This window comes from Pleurodeles waltl, chromosome 9 (assembly GCF_031143425.1).
Source record: "Pleurodeles waltl isolate 20211129_DDA chromosome 9, aPleWal1.hap1.20221129, whole genome shotgun sequence".
NCBI classification, from domain to species: domain Eukaryota; kingdom Metazoa; phylum Chordata; class Amphibia; order Caudata; family Salamandridae; genus Pleurodeles; species Pleurodeles waltl.
The window spans coordinates 230,359,314-230,382,954 of NC_090448.1; positions in this window are offsets into that span (position 1 = coordinate 230,359,314).

Below are 23,641 nucleotides of genomic sequence, written 5' to 3' on the forward strand. Positions count from 1 at the left end.
TGATATACAGAACAAAGTTAATAAAGGGTAGTCATTTATATGTAACATTCATAGACTTCCCACAGCTTTTGACAACACAGAGAGAGGGATAACAACTAAAGAACTTGGCATTCATCTCCTGCTAGGAGCAATCATAGGCTTTGTTCTGGCAAAGGCAAGACTCACCTCCCAGTGGGCTTCATCAGAGACAATTTACACAAATAAGGGGCTTAAAGAAGGATACGTTTTAGCACCCCTGCTATTTAATGTATATGTAGCAAACAAAGGCAGGGCGCTCACAGCCTCAAATTGATTTCCACTGACATTGGCGGAATAACAAGTAAACATTCTTCAATATGTACTGGATACACTGTAATATACTGGATCAAACCTCAGTTGGGCGTCAGAAACCTTTGAACTCATTGAGCAACTATTGTGCCAATATTAGTGTATAGATAAACAATAATAAAACCAAGATCGTCATTCCCAGACAAGAATTGCTCAAAAGGGATGTCTGACAACTGGACTGAACTAACATTGCGTGCTCTAAGAGCTATACATATTTGGAGTTAAGCTAGATGAACATGGGAGAACTTCCGCACAGCATGCAGGCATAAGAAATAGCCCTGGCACTTAACAACTTGCTATCTGGCCAAAACATCAGCATATGGAAAATGTCTACTACACAAATGTATACCAGTGTCAAACAATTGTTATATACCCTTGTGACTAGTTGGACACCCCTATCAGACCATTCGTTCTGATTCACAATGAGTTACAAAGCAAGTTGAAAAGCCATTTCTGACTCGTAATACATCCTTGCTACACTGTGATAAGCCTTTTTGCAATCAGAAAACCTGTACTTGTGCAGAAAAGATTACGGCATCAGGCCCTCCGTTTTTAAGTTTTTATAAAGCACAAACTTGATATAGAGAGAGTACTTTACAAAAAGAAAACAGAAATCATTATTTAAGTGTGAGTTAATAAATGCTGGCCAGTGAAGTACATACTCTCACACACACCCACACCCACACACATGAGGTGGAACAGTTATTTAAGCAGTGTAAAGATAATAGTTATAAGTACTGAATCATAGTAAGGATTCAACGTGTATATGAGATTCATAACATAATAGGATAAAAATGTAATATTATGAGTTCTGAGAACACCAATAGAAGTATTGGGAATTAAACATATAGAAGAGTATGGAAAGAAGAGAGTGGTGGAAGGGGTATGCAGGAAGGAAGACAGTATGCTGAGAGGGAGAGGAGTATGCTGAGAGGGTAGATATGTCAAAGACCAAGAACCATCAGGTAACAAATATGAGTACCTTTAAAGTGTAATGGCAGAGCTTAGGTTTTTTTTAAATACATAGGTGGTCATTCCAACCCTGGCGGTAGGGGTTAAAGCGGCGGCCAACCCGCCAACAGGCAGGCGGTTCAAAAAATGGAATTCTGACCCTGGCGGGAACCGCCAACAGAGACCGCCACATTAACACTCCGACCGCCATGGCGGGACAAACAAACAGCGCGGCGGTCACCGCCAACAGGCAGGCGGCAGACAATGTACCGCCCACCCTATCACAACTCACCAATCCGCCACCTTTTCCGGGGCGGGAGCCCCGCCGATAAAAACACGGCAGAAACAGACTACGAACGGGAAAACGCTCACCTCTACACACTCCACGAGGAATCTGGACAGCATGGAACCCGAATTAAACATCCTACCAGCTATTGTCTACCTGCTCCTCTACCAGGAGCACGAACGCCGGCGCAGACGACAACGGTGAGTACTGCACCTACGACACAGGGGAGGGGGGGGGAGAAAAGGTTAAGGGCACACACATACGCGACACACCCACCACCTCACCCCCCCAACTACCTACACACCAATGCAGTGCAACAAGTCAGAGTGACCCCCCCAAACCCCACAGAAGAATGCAAAGACAAAATAAAATGATCATTAAAATAGAAGTATATTATAGCATATTTGAAGTTAAGTGAAAGATGAAATATATAAGTAAAATATATTACAACATGAACAATATATACTTAGCTCAAAAGTCCGGCCCATATTGGCTACCATCCATTGTTCGTGGGCCAATGGGCCTAAACACATGGGCCAAGCCCACACACGAGACCCGATTCCATTGGAGAGAACACTGCAGGGGCATCAGATAGTCAAACTACAGGCACCTCAGGGGGAAGGGAAGGGGGGGCACCTCAGCCACATGAGTCCACGACGCCAGATCCACGAGGGGCCTCTATGGCCACTGTACCATCCTGGGGAGTGCAAAGCCACAGTCTCTCAAGTCTCTACAGTGGGTGGGTTGCCCACTGGACCATCCTGGGGAGTGCAAAGCCACAGTCTCTCAAGTCTCTACAGTGGGTCGCTTGCCCACTGGACCATCCTGGGGAGTGCAAAGCCACAGTCTCACAAGTCTCTACAGTGGGTGGATTGCCCACTGTACCATCCTGGGGAGTGCAAAGCCACAGTCTCACAAGTCTCTACAGTGGGTGGATTGCCCACTGAACCATCCTGGGGAGTGCAAAGCCACAGTCTCTCAAGTGGATTACAGACTCCACTGGTTCTGGAGGAGGCATGGTGCCCAGAGTGCCTCGTGAAGCCCTGCCCAACACAGATCCGGCCCTGCCAATGGGCCAGCGGTGCTTGAGATGAAGGGCCCAGCGGAGCAGTTCAGAGACGGCGGTGCCCAGCGGAGCGGTGCTTGACAGGTAGTGCCCAGTGGAGCAGTACAGAGACGGCGGTGCCCAGCGGAGCGGTGCTTGAGATTAAGAGCCCAGCGTAGCGGTGCTTGACAGGAAGGGCCCATCGGAGCAGTTCAGAGATGGCGGTGCCCAGCGGAGCGGTGCTTGACAGGAAGGGCCCAGTTCAGCGGTGCTTGTCTTGAAGGGCCCAGCGGAGCGGTGCTTAAGATGAAGGGCCCAGCGGAGCGGTGCTTGACAGGAAGGGCCCAGCGGAGCAGTTCAGAGACGGCGGTGCCCAGCGGAGCGGTGCTTGACAGGAAGGGCCCAGCGGAGCAGTTCAGAGACAGCGGTGCCCAGCGGAGCTTTGCTTGACAGGAAGGGTCCAGTTCAGCAGTGCTTGTCTTGAAGGGCCCAGTTCAGCGGTGCTTGTCACTGGCATTCCTGTGTGGGGGCTTTTGTGAGGGTGGCTTGTGGGGGAGATGTGTATGTGCAGTGGGCATGCTTTGGTGATGGGTGTCCATGCTTTGTTGACGCATGCAGGGCTAGGTGTTGGGATGGGTGGGTTGTGATGGTGAGACATTTGCAGGGAGTAGGTGTGATGGGGGTGGGGGTATGATTTGGGATGCAGGTGGGGTGGGAGGGATGAAGTATTGAAGATTTGACTTACCAGAGTCCATTCCTCCAGATACTCCTGCGAGGCCTTCAGGATGCAGGATGTGCAAGACTTCCTCCTCCCATGCTGTAAATTCTGGGGGAGTAGGTGGGGGTCCGCCGCCAGTCTTCTGCACCGCGATGTTGTGCCTTGATACCATGGAACGCACCTTCCCCCGTAGGTTGTTCCACCGCTTTCTGATGTCGTCCCTATTTCTGGGATGCTGTCCCACAGCGTTGACCCTGTCGACTATCCTTTGCCATAGCTCCATCTTCCTGGCAATGCTGGTGTGCTGCACCTGTGTCCCGAAGAGCTGGGGCTCTACCCGAACTATTTCCTCCACCATGACCCGGAGTTCGGCGTCTGAGAACCGGGGGTGTCTTTGGGGTGCCATAGGGTGGTGTGGATGATGTGTGGGGTGGTGTATGTGTTGTAGAGTGTGGTGAGTGTGGTGATGTGTGGTGTTTTTTGCGTGGATATTGTGTGGGTGATGGTGTGGTTTGCCTCTGTGTGATGGTGTTATCTAAGCAGTGCTGTCTGTCTCTGGCTTTCTGTCGTTTTTTTTGGTCGTAGGGGTTTGTGGGTGATGTGGGTGTGTGTTTTATATTGTATTGGGTGTGTGGGAGTGTTGTTTGTATGTGTATCAGGTGTGCGTATTTCGAATTGCCAATGTGGTTGTGTTTTGTAGAAGTGTGAGTATTTCGACCGCAGCGGTGTGTACCGCCAATGGAATACCGCGGTTGAAAGACCGCCGCGTGGAATCGTGGGTCGGAATGGCATGGGCGTATTTCTGTTGGCGTGACAGTGGAGGTTTGGTCATCGCCACTTTCCCACTGGCCGTTGGTGTGGCGGACTTTTGTTGATGTCGGGTTTTTGGCGGTTTGCCAGTTGCGGGTCAGAATGACTGTGGCGGTTTACTGCGGCCGCGGCGGTGTTATGGCGGTCTTCTGACCGGCGGTAAGCGCATTTTACCGCCGAGGTCAGAATGACCCCCATAGTTTCCTGGTGTTCAACATTGGGAAAGCTGAAAGGAGTAAGACGGCGTTGCCGCTGTCCACCGGAGACACATTTTGCATACATTACTGCCCATTGAAATCTGGCTGTTTTTTTCACACCACGACCTGTAGGAGTGTCTCATGCAACAGGAGATATACGGTCCTGCCACTGCACTCATGGGGATGTCCTGCCCAGGGGGATACACGCCTGATTACTTTGGATACACATTCAACCTCTGACCTTATAATAAAGCTGTTTTACTTTTAAGAATTTACGACAATATCTAAGGAGGTCTTTCTTCTTCATCAGAACAACAAGTCCTAAAGATCGTCTCATTGATGTTTACAATCAAGACCGAAATGTCAACGCATAACTCAACTTACCTTTAATATTTATTGTTTACACTGATTGTGAGCCCTGGATCTCTATTGGGGACAGTTTCATGATATTCTGCAAGTGGGTTGTATGGACATTGACATATGATGGAGAAGATTTTAATTGTCTCATAACTACAGGATGTCTATGTATCTTGAGATTTGGATTGTGAACCCCTATCATTTCATGTTTTATAATATTCTGTCTCGAAATACAAGTTTATTCATTTCTACACCTGCTGTAACATTTTATTTTCTACTGTATCAAGCAACTACTAAATTCAGTTCTGGTGTTACTTCTGGACATCTGAAATATTTAGCTAATTACTTTAAAATAGTGCATGTATATATACATCCCTTGTCAGCATTTTCACTTCTTTTAGTGTGCTTATTAGACATGTCTGTACCCATCAAAGAAGACATGCTTCATATAAAACTCTCAGTGAATTTCATGTAAAGAAAAGGTTCCTCCTAAAAATGATTCCCCAAGTATGATTTGCATGTAACATGGTTCTAAGAAACAGGTCAACTGTGCTCATGGAAACAAAACATGATACTAATATATGATACATGGGATATAGAGCATTGCATTTTAGGAATTTGAGAAGCTTTTCTGACTCCTAAAATGGGATTCCGAATGGATACTGATTCAGTATCTGGGATGGGCATGTTTTAGACATTCCTTCTAAATACCAAACTGGTAGATTATGTATCAATGTTTGCAAAAGATAGATCATTTACTGAAACCTCAAAGGAGGTGGTCCAGTCGCAAAACTGAAGAGTTTCTCCTATGTGAAGGTTAAAAAAGTTATAAGGACCACTGCCAGCTCTTAACCAAACTTTTTAAATACAGACCCATTTTCTTTATGGAATGTGGACTGCATGTGCAAAAGTTTAACTTACTGAAAATCAGTCACAGACATGGAAGCCTGCTCTCTGTGATTGTGACTCATCAGACTGAGGGGGTCATTCTAAGTCTGGCGGGCGGCGGAGGCCGCCCGCCAGACTTCCCCCTCCAAAATACCGCTCCGCGGTCGAAAGACCGCGGAGGGTATTCTAAGTTTTTCCCTGGGCTGGCGGGTGGTCGCCAAAAGACCGCCCGCCAGCCCAGGGAAAAACTCCCTTCCCACGAGGATGCCGGCTCGTAATCGAGCCGGCGGAGTGGGAAGGTGCGACGGGTGCTGTTGCACCCATCGCGTATTTCACTGTCTGCCAAGCAGACAGTGAAATACTTGTAGGGGCCCTCTTACGGGGGCCCCTGCAGTGCCCATGCCAGTGGCATGGGCACTGCAGGGGCCCCCAGGGGCCCCGCGACCCCCCCTACCGCCATCCGGTTCCCGGCGGGCGGACCGCCGGGAACTGGATGGCGGTAGGGGAGGTCGGAATCCCCTCGGCGGTGCAGCTAGCTGCGCCGCCTTGGAGGATTCCAATGGGCGGCGGTACACTGGCGGGAGACCGCCAGTGTTGCCGGTCTGACCGCGGCTTTACCGCCGCGGTCAGAATGCCCTGCGGGGCACCGCCGGGCAGTCGGCGGTGCTCCCGCCGACCCGGGGTCAGAATGACCCCCTGAGTCACAATTTAAGACCTACATAATGAATAATAATTAGGTAGATTGCATTGTGTGTGAATCCAATTCAGTTTTTTACTAACCAATCTCAGGGTTTTGAGTGACATTATAGGCATCTCGTGCTTTGCTCTCATTGCCCATTTTTTTAAAGCATTTTATTAATTTTAATCATAGAATATACAAGAAAATACAATAAAAATCATTTCCTGAACAATTTGCACACACCCCCCTCCCTCCAGTCGCAAGCCCTTCATGTATTCAATCATTTCAAGTCTATCTTTTCTCAAACTTAATCACATTTTTGGGGACTTCCTCTACTCTTATAATTTGCTTTCTCCTGTCTATAACACAAACTCATCTCCCTTTCCCAGTCTTTGATCTTTGGCGTCCCTGAAGATCCCCACCTGTGTGCAATCTCCCTCTTAGCCAGCAGGAATACTAAATTAAGTAATTTGCTGGAACAAGGAAGCATCAGAGTCAATCAAAATTCCTAACAGGGTTGGTGAAGTATTCACCCCTATTCCAGCCTCTGTGATCGCCTCCAGCCTATAGTGTACCTTCCCTCAAAAGTCTTTCACTGCCGGGCAATCCCAAAGGGTGTGGAGGAAAGACGCTGGTTGTCCACATTGTCTTAGAGAGGAGGGATCAGGTATTTTCCCAGTAGTGTGTAGGTGTATTCTAGTGTAATAGACCCTATATAGTATTTTAAATTGAATTAATTTATAACAGGCTTTAATCGCTACCAACTTAGGGAACTGTAACACTTCTATCCAGTCTTCATCCTCCAGTTCACCAATATCATCCTGCGTCTGAGAGTCTGAGGCCATCTAATAACCTATTTTCTAGCGGGGAGGACTTCATAGTTTCTTCTCCTACTGTGATTCGCTTTGTCAGGGCGTGAATTAATTGTAGATATCTGAATATCTCAGAGGGTTACATTTGGTATTCCATTTGAGATGTGAAAATGGTGCCATGCCATTGGAGTCCCACACGTCCACCAACGTACTAATCCCTATCAGCTCCCACTGCCTAAAACCCTTCAGTGTCATGACATCCTGTAGTTGTGTACCCAACCATGGTGGGGTTCCTGGGGTTAATCACCCTTTCCTGTCTATCTCTCCATGCAACTCATGCCAGAAATCTACTGATAACCTTGTGGCTGGGGGGAGTGTCTCTTCTCAGTTTCTCCCCATAGAGAATATGTAAATAACCTTTCTCTATCATCATTTCCCTATCCATTTGAAACATTACATACTTCAGCAGTGCAAAGGCCCAATCATTAATCACAGATAAATGTGCCACTTCATAGTATTGTTTTCTAATAGGGAGGGCTATTCCTCCTACGTATCTGAAACGCTGTAGGGTAGCAAGCGCTGGAGCACCAACTGCAATAGAACAGTCTATTGAAGAGCCTCAACCTCATGAAAGAAACATGTAGATAATTTATAAGGAGGGTTTTGTAATAAATAAATAAATCTAGGGAGTGCCGCCATTTTGAATATTGACGCCTTCCCCTTCAGCGAAAGGGGCAAACCTTCCCAATGTTTAACATCACTCCACAGGTTCCACAACAACGGTGAGATATTATCGTCATAGTGCATAGTCTCAGACTTAAATATCCAAAGCCCCAGGTATTTACAAAATATCCTTTCAATCTGCAAAGGTAGTGAAAAAGCCTGTCTCACCACCCACATGCCTATGCGGAAAATAACGGTTTTGTCACAGTTAATATGCAGTTTGGAGTATTCCCTGAAGATAACTATTTAGAATTCTGTCCGGATCTGCCAGATATCATAACATATCATCAGCCTACAATGAAATATGCTCTTCCCACAAGAGAGCCTACCTCCACCCTTCACTTTGTATATCCCGACTCGCCCATTCCGCTAATCGTTCTATTGTTAACGCAAACAACAACGGCGACAAGGGACATCCCTGGCATGTATTGGGGAGGACTCTGTTTACTTTCACTCTTGCTTGGGAAGTGGTATAAAATAAACAAATCCAATTTAAAAACTTGGGGTCAAATCCCACTTTTGCTAGCACTGCAAATATGTTTGGGCACTCTATTGAATTGAATGCCTTGTGGGCGCCTAGAGAGGCCACAGCCAATATAACCTGTAAACCTGCCGCTGTTGCCTTATTGCTATTTAATCTTCTAAGATTACAACGTGTAGATCAGTGCGGCCTAAAGCCGTTTTGATCTGGGTGTACCAAATCTAGTATTATTCCCATGAGTCTATTAGACATTACCAATGCTAATACTTTAGCATCCACATTAAGTGGTGAGATAGGTATATACGTGTCACATTTATCCACAGGTTTCCTTGGTTTCAAAATGCGAACCTCTGTTGCTATTTTTAAGTCACCCGGCAATTCAATTTTTTCATAGGCTTCAATGTACATCTGAAACAGGGGTACAACCTTTGCAGACATATGACAAAAGATTTCCACTGGTAGTCCTCTAGGACCTGGGGTTTTCCCTGCTTGTAGCTGCTCAGGCGCTGACCGTACCTCTTCTTCATTCAAGTCTGCCTCAAGTTCTAAAGCTTAGGACCTGTTAAATGTCCTACAAGGGCAGTCCTTCACAAAATCCTGAACTCTCTGTCTGCATATTTGGGAGTGCTCTTATAAAATTCCCTGAAATAATCGCCTACCGTATCTTCTACAAGTTTGCTGGTTTGCACGTTGTGTCCTCGAAGGGTCAGCATGGCCATTGTATGTGACCCCGCTGCCCCCGTAGTCAACAACCATGCAAGTAATTTCCCTCCTCTTTCATATATCCTCTGTCGTTGAGCTGATATAATAGTTTAACCTCGTTTGCCACTACTGCTTTATAATCTGCTCTTCTCTAGTCCAATATTTGAGTTATGTCGTCTGCTTGTAAATAAACCTGGCTCTCCTCCAATCGTCTTATCTTCCTTTCCAGATCTATGCATTCCTTGCCCTTCTTTCTCTTGTCTGCTACCACCCCTGCTATTATCTCCCCTCCTAATGTCACTTTATATGCCTCCCGTAGGACTGTCTCATCCGTAGCTGTCCCACTTTTTTCTTTAAAGAAATTATCTGTGATTCTGGCCAACCTCTCCCCTTTTCTCCAGTGATGTTAGGAACCACATCGCCATTCACCAGACCTCCATGAATCTCAAGTTATTAGTTTTATTTTAATCTCCAGGGGAGAATGAGCCGAAATGCTCTGTACTTTAAATTATGCATCTATACATCTATGACTCATCAGTGCCGGTATAAACATATAGGCCCTCATTACAACCCTGGTGGTCGGTGGTAAATCGGCGGTAACACTGCCAACAGGCCAGCGGTACAAAAAATGGAACCATTACCACGGCAGAAACTGGCAACACAGAGAGCCACTTTAACACTCCGACCGCCATGGTGGTAGCAACAAACACCGCGGCGGTAACCACCAGCAGTCAGGCGGAAGGCAAGGTTCCGCCCACTGAATTACAAGAGGCCTATCTGCCACCTTTTCCAGGGGAGTACCAATGCCATCAAAAGCACGGCGAAAACAGTGTTCTGAAGGGAAACAACTCACCTCTCGACACTCAAGGAAGAACCAGGACGCCATGGAGCCCGAGCAGCACGTCTTTCCCATGCTGGTGTATCTGCTCATATACCGGGAGTACCAACGCTGGCAATTACAACCACGATGAATACTGCACCTAGCACACAGTGGAGGGGGGAGGAAAAAGTGACACACACACGCAACACCCCACCCCCAACACCATACACACAAACACATGCAACAACATTACATATACACCCCGTAACCTGCAGAAATAACGCAAGGACAAAAGGAATTGAGTCAAATAAGTGCTATATTAGAAATAGTTATAAATACGTTTAGAACTCAAAAACAGTATTTACAAAGTATATATAATATTTACAAAAGGCAGGACAATGTCCACTCAAAATGTCCGTGGCCCACTGGGCCAAAACACATAGGGCAAGCCCACACTTGACTCCTGCCTCAATACGGAGAGTACCCTCCAGGGTATCAGGTAGAAAACACACAGGCACCTCAGGGGTATGGGGAAGGGGGGGGCACCTCAGCCGGAAGATGGTACAACGCCACTGCTCCTGGAGGGGGCTCCATGCTCACTGCTTGGTCCTGGGGAGTGCAAAGCCACAGTCTCTCAAATGGGTGGTTTGCCCACTGCTTGGTCCTGGGAAGTGCAAAGCCACAGTCTCTCAAATGGGTGGTTTGCCCACTGATTGGTCCTGGGGAGTGCAAAGCCACAGACTCTCAAGTGGGTGGTTTGCCCACTGCTTGGTCCTGGGGAGTGGAAAGCCACATTCTCTCAAGTGGGTGGTTTGCCCACTGCTTAGTCCTGGGGAGTGCAAAGCCACAGTCTCTCAAGTGGGTGGCTCATACACTGGTTCTGGAGGGGGCTTTGTGCCCAGTGTGCTTCATCCTGGCAAGGATAGGGTGAGTGGATGTCTTCTTCCACTGGTTCTGGAGGGGGCTTTGTGCCCAGTGTACGTCATCCTGCCAAGGATAGGGTGAGTGGATGCCTTCTTCCACTGGTTCTGGAGGGGGCTTTGTGGCCAGTGTGCTTCATCCTGCCAAGGATAGGGTGAGTGGATGCCTTCTTCCACTGGTTCTGGAGGGGGCTTTGTGCCCAGTGTGCTTCATCCTGCCAAGGATAGTGTGAGTGGATGCCTTCTTCCACTGGTTCTGAAGGGGGCCTTGTGCCCAGTGATGCACCACTTTGGGGTGCCAGGTCACAGTCCCTCACCTGGGTGTCAGAGTCACGAGATCTGCAGAGGCCTGGATGCATGATACTCCATGGAGGCAGGACTACAGTCCATCCGCTGGCGGCTATGGCTGCACAGTGGTGGTAGTGCCGGTGCTGGTGGGGGTGCTGCCAGTGGTGGGGGGAGGTTGCAGCCCTTCCCCTGCAGCCTCGGACGGCTGCCCACTGGGGCTGCTGCTGCTGGCAGTGGTGCTACTTTCAGTGGTGCAGGTGGCGGTGCGTGCGGCATTGCTGTCCGCGGTGCAGGTGCCGGTGCTGCCAGTGGTGAGGGGAGGCTCAAGCCCTTGCCCTGCAGCCTCGGCCGGCTGCCCACTGGGGCTGCAGCTGCTGGAAGTGGTGCTACTTTCAGCAGTGCAGGTGGCAGTGCTTGCGGGGGTGCTTGCAGCGGTGCTGGTGGCGGTGCTGGCGGCGGTGCTGCCCGCCGTGCAGGTGCCGGTGCTGCCAGTGGTGAGGGGAGGCTACAGCCCTTCCCCTGCAGACTGGGGCTCCTGCTGCTGACAGTAGTGGTGCTTGCGGCGGTGCAAGTGGCGGTGCTTGCGGCGGTGCAGGTGGTGGTGCTGCCCGTCGTGCAGGTGGCGGTGCTGGTGGCTGTGCTAGTAGCCACCAGGCCTTCACCTGCAGGCTCGGATGGTTGAAGTGCCTTGGCAGGTGTTCTGTGCCCCTTCCTGCCCTTGGTAGTTGGTGTTGTCGCCTTGGGTCGGCCAACTGGAGTCTTTGACGTGGCCTTGCTGGGTGGTTGTGGCTCCCCTTCTTGACCTTGCCAGGTGGTGGAATCTTCTTGGCCCTGGCATGGGTTTGTGGCACACTGGCTGGCATGATGGGTGCCCCCTTAGAGCCTCTGATAGCTCCAGAAACCACGGCGGACGTGGACATGGTGGCTGAGGTGCTGGGCTGGGTTCTGGCCACCCTGGCCCGAGCTGAAGGACGGGGGGCAGGGGAAGGGAACAGGTCAATGTTGGCTAGGAAAAGCTTCTTAGGGACATTGGGGCGGGAAGAGGGTGAAGGTTTGGGAGTGGTGGAAGAGGTAGAGCTTGTAGGAGGTGTCAGTCTGCTGTGCTTGGGTGCAGGTGCAAGAGCTGGATGCTGTTGTGAGGTGGTTGGGTGTGTGTGTGCTTGCGTTTGTGTACTTTGGGAGGACGGGTCATAGACACAGTGGGAGAGGACACAGGGGACATGTGCATGGATGTGGGGGCGGTGACTGTCAGTGAGGGGTGTGTAGTGATAGGCGTTCTGGTGATGGAGGTAGTGGATGAGGATGTATTCCATGCAGGTGTGAGTGGAGACGCTACTGGGAGGGAAGTAGACAAGGAGGAGGAGGGGGACACAGTGAAGGCAATGGGTGTTGGTATGTCTGGCTGGGGAGGGTGCTTGTGTGAGTGCCTGTGAAATGAAGTGTGGTGCTTGTGTTTGCCTGAGCCACTTCTGTGTGTTGATCTGGGTGATTGCTGGTCTGAAGGTGTGATCGAGATAGGCTGGGGTTGAGGGGATTGTGACTGGGTAGAAGAAGTTGTAGGGGGGAGGCTGGCGACAGGGATAATGGCTGCCATCAGTGCGGAGGCCAGAACTTGAAATGCTCTCTGTTGGCCACCACACCAGAGTGTTGCCCTCCAGGTATGCATTTGTTTGTTGCAAATGCCTCTCAACACCTTGGATGGCATTCAGTGTGGTTGACTGCGCAACAGTGAGAGATCTCAGGAGGTCGATAGCCTCCTCATTGAGGGCAGAAGGGCTGACTGGGGCAGGGCCTGAGGTGCCTGGGGCCAAGGAGATGCCTACCCTCCTGGGTGAGTGGGCACGGGAAACACACTGAGGGGCTGCTGGGAGGGAGGTGCTGGTACGGGGGTGGCGGCTGCACCTGTTGTTGGGGTGGGTACAGAGGTGTCTGCCACCGCCAGGGAGCTTCCATCGGAGGAGGAGTCACTTTCTGTAGTTTCCGTTCCTGTCTCCGTCGTAGTGCTCCCCTCGCCATCTGTCCCACTGGTGCCCTCACCGTCAGTGGATTCGGCCTCCAGGCCCATGTGGGAGACGATGGTATTGCACACAAGGACAGGGTGACAAAACAAAAAGGGGGGAGAGACAGAGGATACACTTGGTCTATTCCAGCAACACCACTACCGTTGGTGTACACAACACACAGGGAGCTGCCCTATGTACTAGGCCATGCACTACCAGATACACAACTATTAACCAGCCCATGGGGTACAATGCCTAACGCCATTAGCTGCACACCAGAAACCCACAGGACCCTGCCCAATAGTAGATGGCCACTAACACTATTGGTGTTGGAGTGCTTCAGAGCCTGCAAAACAAGGGACCTGCCCTGCCATGTTCACACCTGCCCTAGGGGCACCCGCAGCCCACATCACCCACCCAGGTCAGGAATCTGAGTCTGTACCCTCCTTGTGGCTGCTGTGATGCCTTCAAGCGCCCATCCATCTCCAGATAGGCTGCAGCCAGGATGAGGAACATCCACCCCATCCACCAGTCTCTCCAACTCCTCCGAAGTGAAGGCAGGGGCCCTTTCCCCAGACACTTGAGCCATTGTCGCTTCCAGACACAGGTCACAGCAGCACTTGCAGTGTAGGTCCTCCCCTGTTAAAGGTCAGGTAGCAAGTGAGTGAACAGATAGAAAATGGCGGTCACATCCGCAGTGGTGCGTACCGTCACCGCCGGCATACATCGGCATTGGCTCCTGGAACCCATAGGGCCCAATGTTAACCAATGCAAAGTTGCGCGGCGGTCGCCGACCGCCGATCGCTATGGCACACAACTCCAGCGGAATTACCTCATTTCCACTTGTCTCTCCACAGAGGTCAGGCAGCCGCCACTTCAGGGGGGCACAGGGCATGGCACCTAACTGCGTCACAGCAGACATTGGCACATCAACTGACTTCACATACTGTTTCTGTAAAGGATGAGATGCATCATTATTTCAATAGATGTGTGAATATGTCCCTCAGCTCACCGTTTTTCTCCCTAGACTTCAACCGCTGAGGATGAATATGAGATGGAGACATCCTCCCGTGTACAGACCCCTGGTAGACTTGGCGACAATGGGGGGCAGACACATTATCCTAACCTACAGACTTGATTGGGCCACAATTCAAGAACTGTGTTCCCAATTAGAGCCAGACCTGATTTCAGCTATCTGCCAGCCCACAGGTATCTCCCCTCTAGTGCAGATCCTGTCAGTGCTACATTTCCTGGCAAGTGGTTCCTTCCAAGCGACAGTGGCCATGGCACCAGGGATGTCACCGCCTATGTTCTCAAACGTGTTGACCATAGTGTTTGTCTGCCCTGCTGAAACAAATGCGCAGCTACATAGTATTCCCCCAGGTGGAGGATTTGGACACAGTGAAAGCTGACTTCTATGCTTCTATGCCCTGGAACATATCCCCAACATAATTGGTGCCATTGATGGTACAAATGTAGCATTTGTCCCCCCCCCCCACCGGAGGAATGAACAAGTGTTCAGGAACAGAAAAAGCTATCACTCTCTGAATGTGCAGATGGTGTGTTTGGCGGATCAGTACATCTCCCATGTGAATGCCAAGCATCCTGGCTCTGTGCATGATGCCTTTATCTTGAGGAATAGTGGCATTCCATATCTGATGTCTCAACTCCAGCGGCACCGGGTGTGGCTAATACGTGAGCCCATGGTCCTCATCCAGTTGATGTAGGTATATGGGTGTGGGGTTGACCCTAAGGGTGAGTGTATGTCTAACAGGTATCCCTCGAATATTTGCAGGTGACTGTGGTTACCACAACCTTTCATGGCTACTGACCCCAGTGAGGAATGCCAGGACAAGGGCAGAGGAAAGTTACAATGAGGCGCATGGGCGAACAAGGAGGATCATTGAAATAATCTTTGGCCTCCTGAAGGCCAGGTTCTGGTGCCTCCATCTGAGAGGTGGATCTCTGTACTATTCACCCAAGAAGGTGTGCCAGATCATCGTTGCATGTTTCACAACCTGGCCTTGAGATGCCAGGTGCCTTTTCTGCAGGAAGATGAGCCTGGAGATGGTCTTGTGGCAGCGGTGGAGCCTGTGGACAGTGAGGAAGAGGAGGCAGAGGAAGAAGATGTGGACAACAGAAGTAATATCATACAGCAGTACTTCTAGTGACACACAGGTAAGACACTGCAACTTCACTTTTCTTTTCAGTTTTCTATTGGACATTGAACATGGCAGCATGATTTCCCTATGTCTATGGCCACTTACTGTACCCTTTGGCATCTCTATTTTCAGATCTCTGTGCCCCACTCTGGCTCCTGGTATGTTTACTGCTGCCCACTACTGGTCATACCAATGTATATATTACTGTACATAGAATTTGCAACGTTTTCAGAATGTTGTACTAATACATATTTCAATCAATTGACAGACTCCAGAATTGCATTTGTTCCAAGGGTGTTCATTTAAGTGCTAATAAGTAGAGCGGGATGTGCAATGGGCTGGGGTGATGGTGAAGGAAAGTCCAGGGTAGAGTCCAGTCTATTGGTATCACAGGTGCATTGTGCAATGGGGCATCGGAAGGGGAGCAATGGCAGTTTAAGGTGGACAGGGTGACAGAGTGAGACAGAAGGGTGACAATCAGGAGAGTCTTATTTCCTGGCGGGGGTCTTGGCAATGTTCTCTGGCTTCTGCGTGGATCGCAGGGACCGTTTGCGGGGTGGTTCTCCTTCTGCAGGGGGTGAGGTGCTGGTGGCCTGTTGTTCCAGTGGCAGGGCCTCCTGTCCACTAGTGCCAGCGGAGGTGGAGGGCTGTTCTTCGGTGTGGCTAGTGTCAGGGGCCCGTTGTTGTGCCACTGCCTCCCTCATGGTGTTGGCCAGGTCAGCCAGCACCCCTGCAATGGTGACCAGGATTGTGTTGGATGTTTTTGAGGTCCTCTCTGATCCCGAGGTACTGTCCCTCCTGCAGCGGCTGGGTCTCCTGCAACTTGACCAGTGAAGTGGGTTCTCTGGGCCTGTCCTCCCCCTGTCACACAGCAGTCCTCCCAGCTTGCCTGTTATCCTGGGCTTCTGTCCCCTGAACCGTGTGCCCACTGCCGCTGACCCCAGGTCCCTGATTGTCTTGGGTTTGTGGGGTTGCCTCGGGTCCATGTAGTGGTGGACACACTGCTGATTGACGTGTCCTTGGGACAGTGGTATGGGCCCGCTGGGTGGATGCTGTGGTGGTGTTTCCTGAGGGTGGAGGCTCTGTGGTGGGATGGGACTGGGACAGGGTAACTGACTGTCCAGAGGTCCCTGATGGGCCAGGTTGGTCATTGTGATCTAGGCGTGCAGAGCTGCCGTCATCACTGTGGGCCTCTTCTGTGGGAAGACTGGATGTTGGTGGCACCTCCGCTCCGGTGATTTTGAGTGGGGGTCTTGTGAGGATGTAAATGCAGTGTTATTGTATTTGCGTGTGCCATCTTGTGCATGGGTGTGTTTCCCTGTATGGTTGTGGGCTAGGTGATCCTCTCTAATGGGCATGCTTTAGTGATGGGTGTCCATGCAGGTCTGTGATGGATGTCCATTCATAGGTATTGCATGCAGGGCTTGGTATTAGGATGGGTGGGTTGTGATAGTGGGGTATTTGTGAGTTGGTGGAGTGATGGGGTGAGGATAGGGGTAGGAGTTTGTGATGGCATGCAGGTAGGGTGGGGGATATAGTATTAAAGATTTGACTTTCCAGGGTCCAGTCCTCCTGCTACTCCCGCGAGGCCCTCAGGATGTATTATTACCAAGACTTGCTCCTCCCATGTTGTTAGTTGTGGGGGTCCACCGCCAGTCCTCTGTACGGCTACCTGGTGTCTTGCAACCACGGAATGCACCTTCCCCCGTAGGTCGTTCCACTTCTTCCTGATGTCATCCCTTGTTCTTGGGTGCTGTCCCACGGCATTGACCCTTTCCACTATTCTCCGCCGTAGCTCCATCTTCCTTGCAATGGACGTCTGATGAAACTGTGATCCGAATAGTTGTGGCTCTACCCGGATGATTTCCTCCACCATGACCCTTAGCTCCTCCTCTGAAAACCTGGGGTGTCTTTGGGGTGCCATGGATGTGGTGTGAGTGGTGTGCGTGAGGGGATGTGTTGGGGTGTGTGCTGTGAGGTGCATGGATGGTGTATGGGTGATGGTGTTCTGAGGCTGAGATTGAGTGGGTGCTCCTGGCTTGTCTCTCTCTCTCTGTTCGCAATCTTTTTTTTCATTGAAAGGATTGTGGGTAACGTGGGTGTGCGTTTTACAGTGGTCTGACTGTGTGTGTGTGGTGTGTGTATGTGTGTCAGGTGTGTGTAGTTTGATTTGTCCAATTTGGTGTAGTTTTGTTAGTGTGTGTTCCACCAATGGTTTACCGTGGTTGAAAGAGCGCTGCGGTGATTCGTGGGTCCTGATACTGTGGGTGTATTCCTGTTGGTGTAACGGTGTGGGTTTTGGTACCGCCATTTTATCACTGACCGTTGGTCTTGTGGACTTGTGGGTGTGTCTGTTTGGTGGCGGATTTTTCTGTGTGAGTAATAATACCCGTAGCGTTAAACCACTATACTGTTATGGCGGCCGTCAGCACAGCGATACGTGGCATTTACCAAGGTTGTAATGAGGGCCTATATCTTCTCCAGCCTAAAGATTGTATAATTTTATTTCGTTTCGTCCCCTTATCCAGACCATGCATTCTCATAAAAGTGCTCTGCCATGTTATGCCTTTGTAAAGATTTTATGTGTTGCTTTCTTCTCATTATGACACAAGTTTATTTATATGGATGGTTTTGGTGGCAGCATACTTGGTCATATTGTGGTCTTTTGTTTGTGTTTTTGTCATTTATAGATGAAGCGTTGTAATTGAATATACCAAACGTGAACCAGATTATTGGAATGGTTTGATGGTGATGGTTTGAATCAACCTGTGAGGGGATTTGATACAATGCTTCCTAATTCTTTTCAGTTTGTAGAAATGACTGGACCTTTGACAAATATTTAAAAATAAGTGATTTTCCAAAGAAAGGTGAAGGAAACAATAATAGAACATTTTATGGGTTTATAGGACATGTAAGGGTATGTGTCTCCTCATAAAGAGATTTGAGAAATATTTAGGTTTTCTCTGCTTGATTTGCACAACATCGTGAAAAAACTGTTTGTACTATGAAACATATGTAAACTGCTATTATGTTCTCATCACAGTACTAAAAGACACTCTGTGGAGTTATGCACCCTTACTTGTAAAATAATAGGCTAACTTGGGAATACAGTGGGGCACATTACAACCCCGGTGGTAAAAACCGCCTACCGCCACGGTGGCAGCAGCCAAAAGACTGTCGCCGTGGCTACCAGTCGTCCACTCTATTATGACCACAGCCGGAGTTCTGCTAGAAGGGTGGTGGAAATCCGGTTGTAGCCATGCCGGCTGATGGAGGTAAGGTGGCACGCCAGTAGACTGCCGCAGACCGTATCATGACCCATGATATGGCCTGGCGGTGTTCTGCTGGCGGACGCTGCTGCTGGCAGCAGCGCCCCGTCTCCTGCCAGAGGACCCCCTCACAACAGGTAAGTTAGCTGCTCTGACAGGGGAAGGGGATGGGGGGGGTTGTGTGTATGTTTGTGCATGCGTGTATGCGAGTGTGTGTTGCGTGTTGTATGTGTGTGCATGTCTGGGGGTGTGAGTGCGTATATGTTGGGTTGTGTGAATGCGTGTGTGCCTGTATGTATGTCAGTGTGTGTGGATGTGTGTGTGAATGGATATATGCATGCGTGGATGAATGTGGGTATGAGTGTGTATATGGATGTGTGCGTCTGTGAAGGTAGGTGCGTGTATGTAGTGGGGAGCTGGAGAGGAGTGGGGGTGGAATCTGGGGATGGGGTCAGGGGCGGGGAAGACCTCTATCAGTGACAGGGAAGGGATTCCCTGTCACTGGTAGTGCCTACCACCATGGTTTTCTTGGTGGAAAGGTTGCCACGAAAACCATGGCGGTAGGTGGGGTCATAATCCCTCAGGCAGGCAAGTGACGGCTGCAGGGCTGGAGACTGAAGTCTCCAGCCTGGTGGTCGTTACTGCCGTGGCGGTCAGTGTGGTACACTGGCGGTTTGGCTTTATATATATATATCTTAATATGGACGAAAGTACTACAAGCCTGTTGGCAGTACTTTCCTCCATAATAACGCCGTCCGCCGGGGTCATAATGACCCCCAATATTTCTTAAGATAGCACACTAACTCTGGGAAGAGATCACCTGAATTTCATGTCATGAACGGAGGCTATCATTATACATAGACCTTTTATTGCTACTCCATGTGCAGGCATTCAAAGCAACTTTTAACCATACTCAAAACTCTAGTATTAGAATCAAAAATGAAGTCTATATAAACTCCAGCCTAACAGCCATCTTCCTCTTTTCATAGCTACTCAATGTCAGTTAAGTACCTGTATTTTCATTTAGAGTTTAAGCTTTGATGTAAAAAGTGATCACTTATTTTAAGGTTTGGATTAGTTTGTTCACTTTCCCAATTTATGGGAAATATTGATGTTAAGTTTATTTTGTTTAGGTGTATTATTTAATATAATGTATACATTAAATAACCAAGACGATCGTTTGATGGATAAATTCAGATGTTATGGTTAAAATGCATATTTTATATTGTATTCATCTATATATATGATTATAAATCCCTTTATAGTCGAGCAACATTTTTTTAACTGTGTGGGTATTTCGTTGGCATGTGCATTCTTTGGTCTGCTCTGTTTGTCTCCTTTCACGTGCTGGAAGATAGATATATATGCGTATCAGGGTGAGGTTTTTCCTTACTGAGACAGTGGCATGAGGTGCATTTGGAGGAGGATCTTGCAAAGTGAATTGCCGTACTGTTTGCGCCGTGATGTCATTGCGTTAGTGTGCGGGATAATGTCATGACGATATAGTGGACATTTTACAAAAGAAAGCAGACTAGATAGGCTCGAAGCCTTGGGGTGGCCATTTTGAAAAAGAATCAGTGCTTTGGTTGCTAACACAACCACATAGATAGTTATGAGCGCATAGAATTATGTGCAGTTTTGAGTAACTGAGTCAGTTTTTTATGATTTTTGGTAACAATTAAAAAAAAACAAATAGTGAATAATAATAAATCATAGAAAATGAGTGACACAGGAGATGATTCTTGGCCTCTTACACAGGATGAGGCCATTACAGTTTCCTGATTTAAAAGATAGGTCTCAGGATGAGGAAGGCGTTTTACAAGAAAAACAGAAATATGGGAAGAAAAGGTTTAAAAGTAAACATACTGAGCAGAATAGTCTAAGCACCACAGAGGTGCAAGGTGTCCCTCGCGGCACAAAAGATGCTGTCCAATTGGAATTCATATGATGTGAAATTAGATTAATTTATTCTTGAAAAATATGATGAAGATTGTTGGAATCTTGATAATGATAAGATATAAAAGAGTCATAAGGTGAAAGGAATCATTAAAGATCCATGAGGAAGTGACACGTTTACCCCTGACATTATCAAGCATCTGAGGCGCGCAGGCTGGTGGCCTTTATCTCATGTAGCTGAGTTCTTGAAGTTTTGGATTTGAAGATCTCTAGAGAAAGAGGCCAGGGCAGTAACGAGGGCAGTGTTCGAGATATGTGGTAGAGAATAAAGAATGTCACTCCTGATCTGGATCCAGACCTGATAAGTTTTTTGTTTAAGTTAGGAAGAGACCCCCGAAAAGGCTTGGAGAGGGCACTTAAGCAGTGTCAGGACAAGCTCCTTGATATAACTGGTCATTTAGCAAGGATTATGAATATGGTGGAGGAGGCAAAATCCAAAATTGTGCCTGTAGATATTCATTTGTTGCAGGGCTGGAGTCAGAGGGCAATATGTTTACTAGGGAATGCAAACGGTGCTCTGGTAGCTGAGGGAAGCAAAGCCATATTGATCAAAATTAGTCCGCAGTTAGGAGATTTTGCTAAAAAAGAGCCTTCAGAGGACCAGACAGTTATTTACTTGGAGAAGGTTTAGCCTTTTTGCTGCTAAGCCTTTTCGCCCTCCTGTGCTAAGCCTTTTTTAAGTCATTTGGGGTAGTTCAAGCCTAGGATCCCCATAAGTTTTTGTCCACATGTGCTATCCACGCCACATTTGTGTTCTTTTTTCTAACATCCTGGGGGTCCTTAAGCAACCCAGGCTTTGTGGATTCCCCTGGTGGGGACCGAGGAATTAGCCAAAATACAGCTACATTTTGTGATTTTGGAGAAAAATAGGAAAAACGTACTGTAGAAGAAAGCATCTAGTTTTACTCCTACAAATGGCGCAATTAAGGGGTTATGGTGCTAAAATCACCATCTTCCCAGCTTTCAGAAAGAGGCAGACTAGAATCAGAAAATAACATCTTTCAACACTGTTTTGGCATTTTGCTGGGGCAACCCCCATGTTCCCTATTTTTTGTGCTTTCAACCTCCTTCCGGTTAGTGACAAAAATGGGTTGAAACCAATAGTGGATCCCGGAAAGCTAAGCGTTTCTGAATAGTAGACAATATTCTGAATTCAGCAAATGGTAATTTGTGTAGATCCTTCGAGGTTTCCTTCTGGAAAATAGCAGTTGACATAAAAAATATTGAAAATGAGTTGAGAAAATACTGTTGTTTCTGTCTACAATTTTGTCAATACCTTTTTCCAGCTGTGGCAGAATTTTGAAAGCAACATACTGTTATGTCCACTGGACCCTTATGGTTGCAGGGATATAGAGATCAGCAACCACCCTGTATTTTTTAGAAAAATGCTTCCTTGGTGTCTAGTCGGCTTTCTGGGGTAATAATCCCCATATGCCCCCCAGGGGGTCAGAAAGACTGTGCCCATATATTTTATTTTTTGGGGGGGTGGAATTGCCATGCCCATTCTGGGCAGCCCCTACCCATGCACCCATGCACTACCAAAAAAATCCCTGGTGCCTAGTGGGCTTTCTGCCACCGCCAATTGGGGGGGGAGCTTTTGCCCCCATTTAATCCCCAGAGAGGGCAGAAAGACTGCGCTGACTTTTTTGGGGGGGTCGTGAGGAGGGACATTGCAATGCCCATTTTTGGCAGCCCCCATCCCTAGATGAACAAAAAAAATCCTTGGTGCCTAGAGGGATTTCTGCTGCCCGGGAGGCAGATTGGGGACTATTAATGCCCCATCTGCATCCTGAGGGGGCAGAAGGACTGTGCTAATTTTTTTTGGGGGGGCGGGTATGGGGGCATTGCAATGACAGTGAGGACTTTGGCAAGGATAATGGTTTAATTTTCTTCATCGATTCAGGTAGTTTTCACAGGCTCGCTGCATTACAGGCCACTGCAAAGACTGAAAGCAAGCAGTTTGAGAAAGGGTTTGTGGAATGGCAATCATGTGGTCCTCACCATCTAAGCTCAGGAGGAGCTGCACTGGTGGTTGGAAAATTTGGATGCCTGGAAAGGTCAAGCAAATTTTGGTATTTATCCAGATTATGGCACTCATTATGACATTGGGGGTAAATACAGATTACCGCCGCAGTGACTGCCGCCAACACACCGCCACAGAGGCAAACATCCGTCCACCAGATTATGACACATGCACACAAAACTGACAGAAAACTGCCACAACCACAAATCCGCCCGACCCACTAAAGGTGATAAACTGTTACGCCACCAAAAAAACGCCCTCCAAATCATGACCCTCGAATCACCACAGCGGACATTCAATGGTGGTAAACCATTGGCGGTGCACACTGCCAAGATGGGAATGGCCACCCAAAAACAAAACAAGACAACATTGGCCAGATAAAAAATAAAAAACTGACACAAATACACACACACCACACACCCACCGATGGCACCATAAAACACCCCACCACAACACCCACAAACCTTTGCCAAATTGAGAAGACCGCCACAACTTGAAACGCCAATCCCAGAGACAACTGCACATACATAACACAACTATCCATTCATCCCTCACGCACCACACACCCCACCACATCACCCTCTGCACAACACACACACCACACAACACCCATGTCCCCACAAAGGCACCCCCGTTTCACTGATGAGGAGTTGCAGGTCATGGTGGAGGAAATAGTCAGGGTAGAGCCACAGCTGTTTGGAGCATAGGTACAGCAGATCTCCATTGCCAGGAAAATTGAGCTATGGCGGAGGATCGTGGACAGGGCGAACGCCGTGGGACAACATCCACGCACAAGGGACGAAATAAGAAAGAGGTGAAACGACCTATGGGGAAGGTGCGTTCCATTGCAGTAAGGCACCAGCTCGCCATCAGAAGGACTGGCGGTGGACCTCCACCTACTCCCCCACAGCTGACAGCATGGGAGGAGCAAGTCTTGGCAAAACTGCATCCTGAGGGACTCACTGGAGAAGCCGGAGGACTGGACACTGGTGAGTCAACATTTACTACCTATCACCCCCTCATACTTGCATGCCATCTCACCCCCTCACCCTGACTCCCTCCACCCATTCCATCTCACACAGTGCACCACTCCAATTATCACACCTAAATGGCAAACCCTGCATGCCATACATATTGCAAGCACATCCCCTCCAGCTCTGCATGCACACCCACCACCAATGCATGCACAGCATGTAGAACTACCAATCCCACAATCCATCACCATAC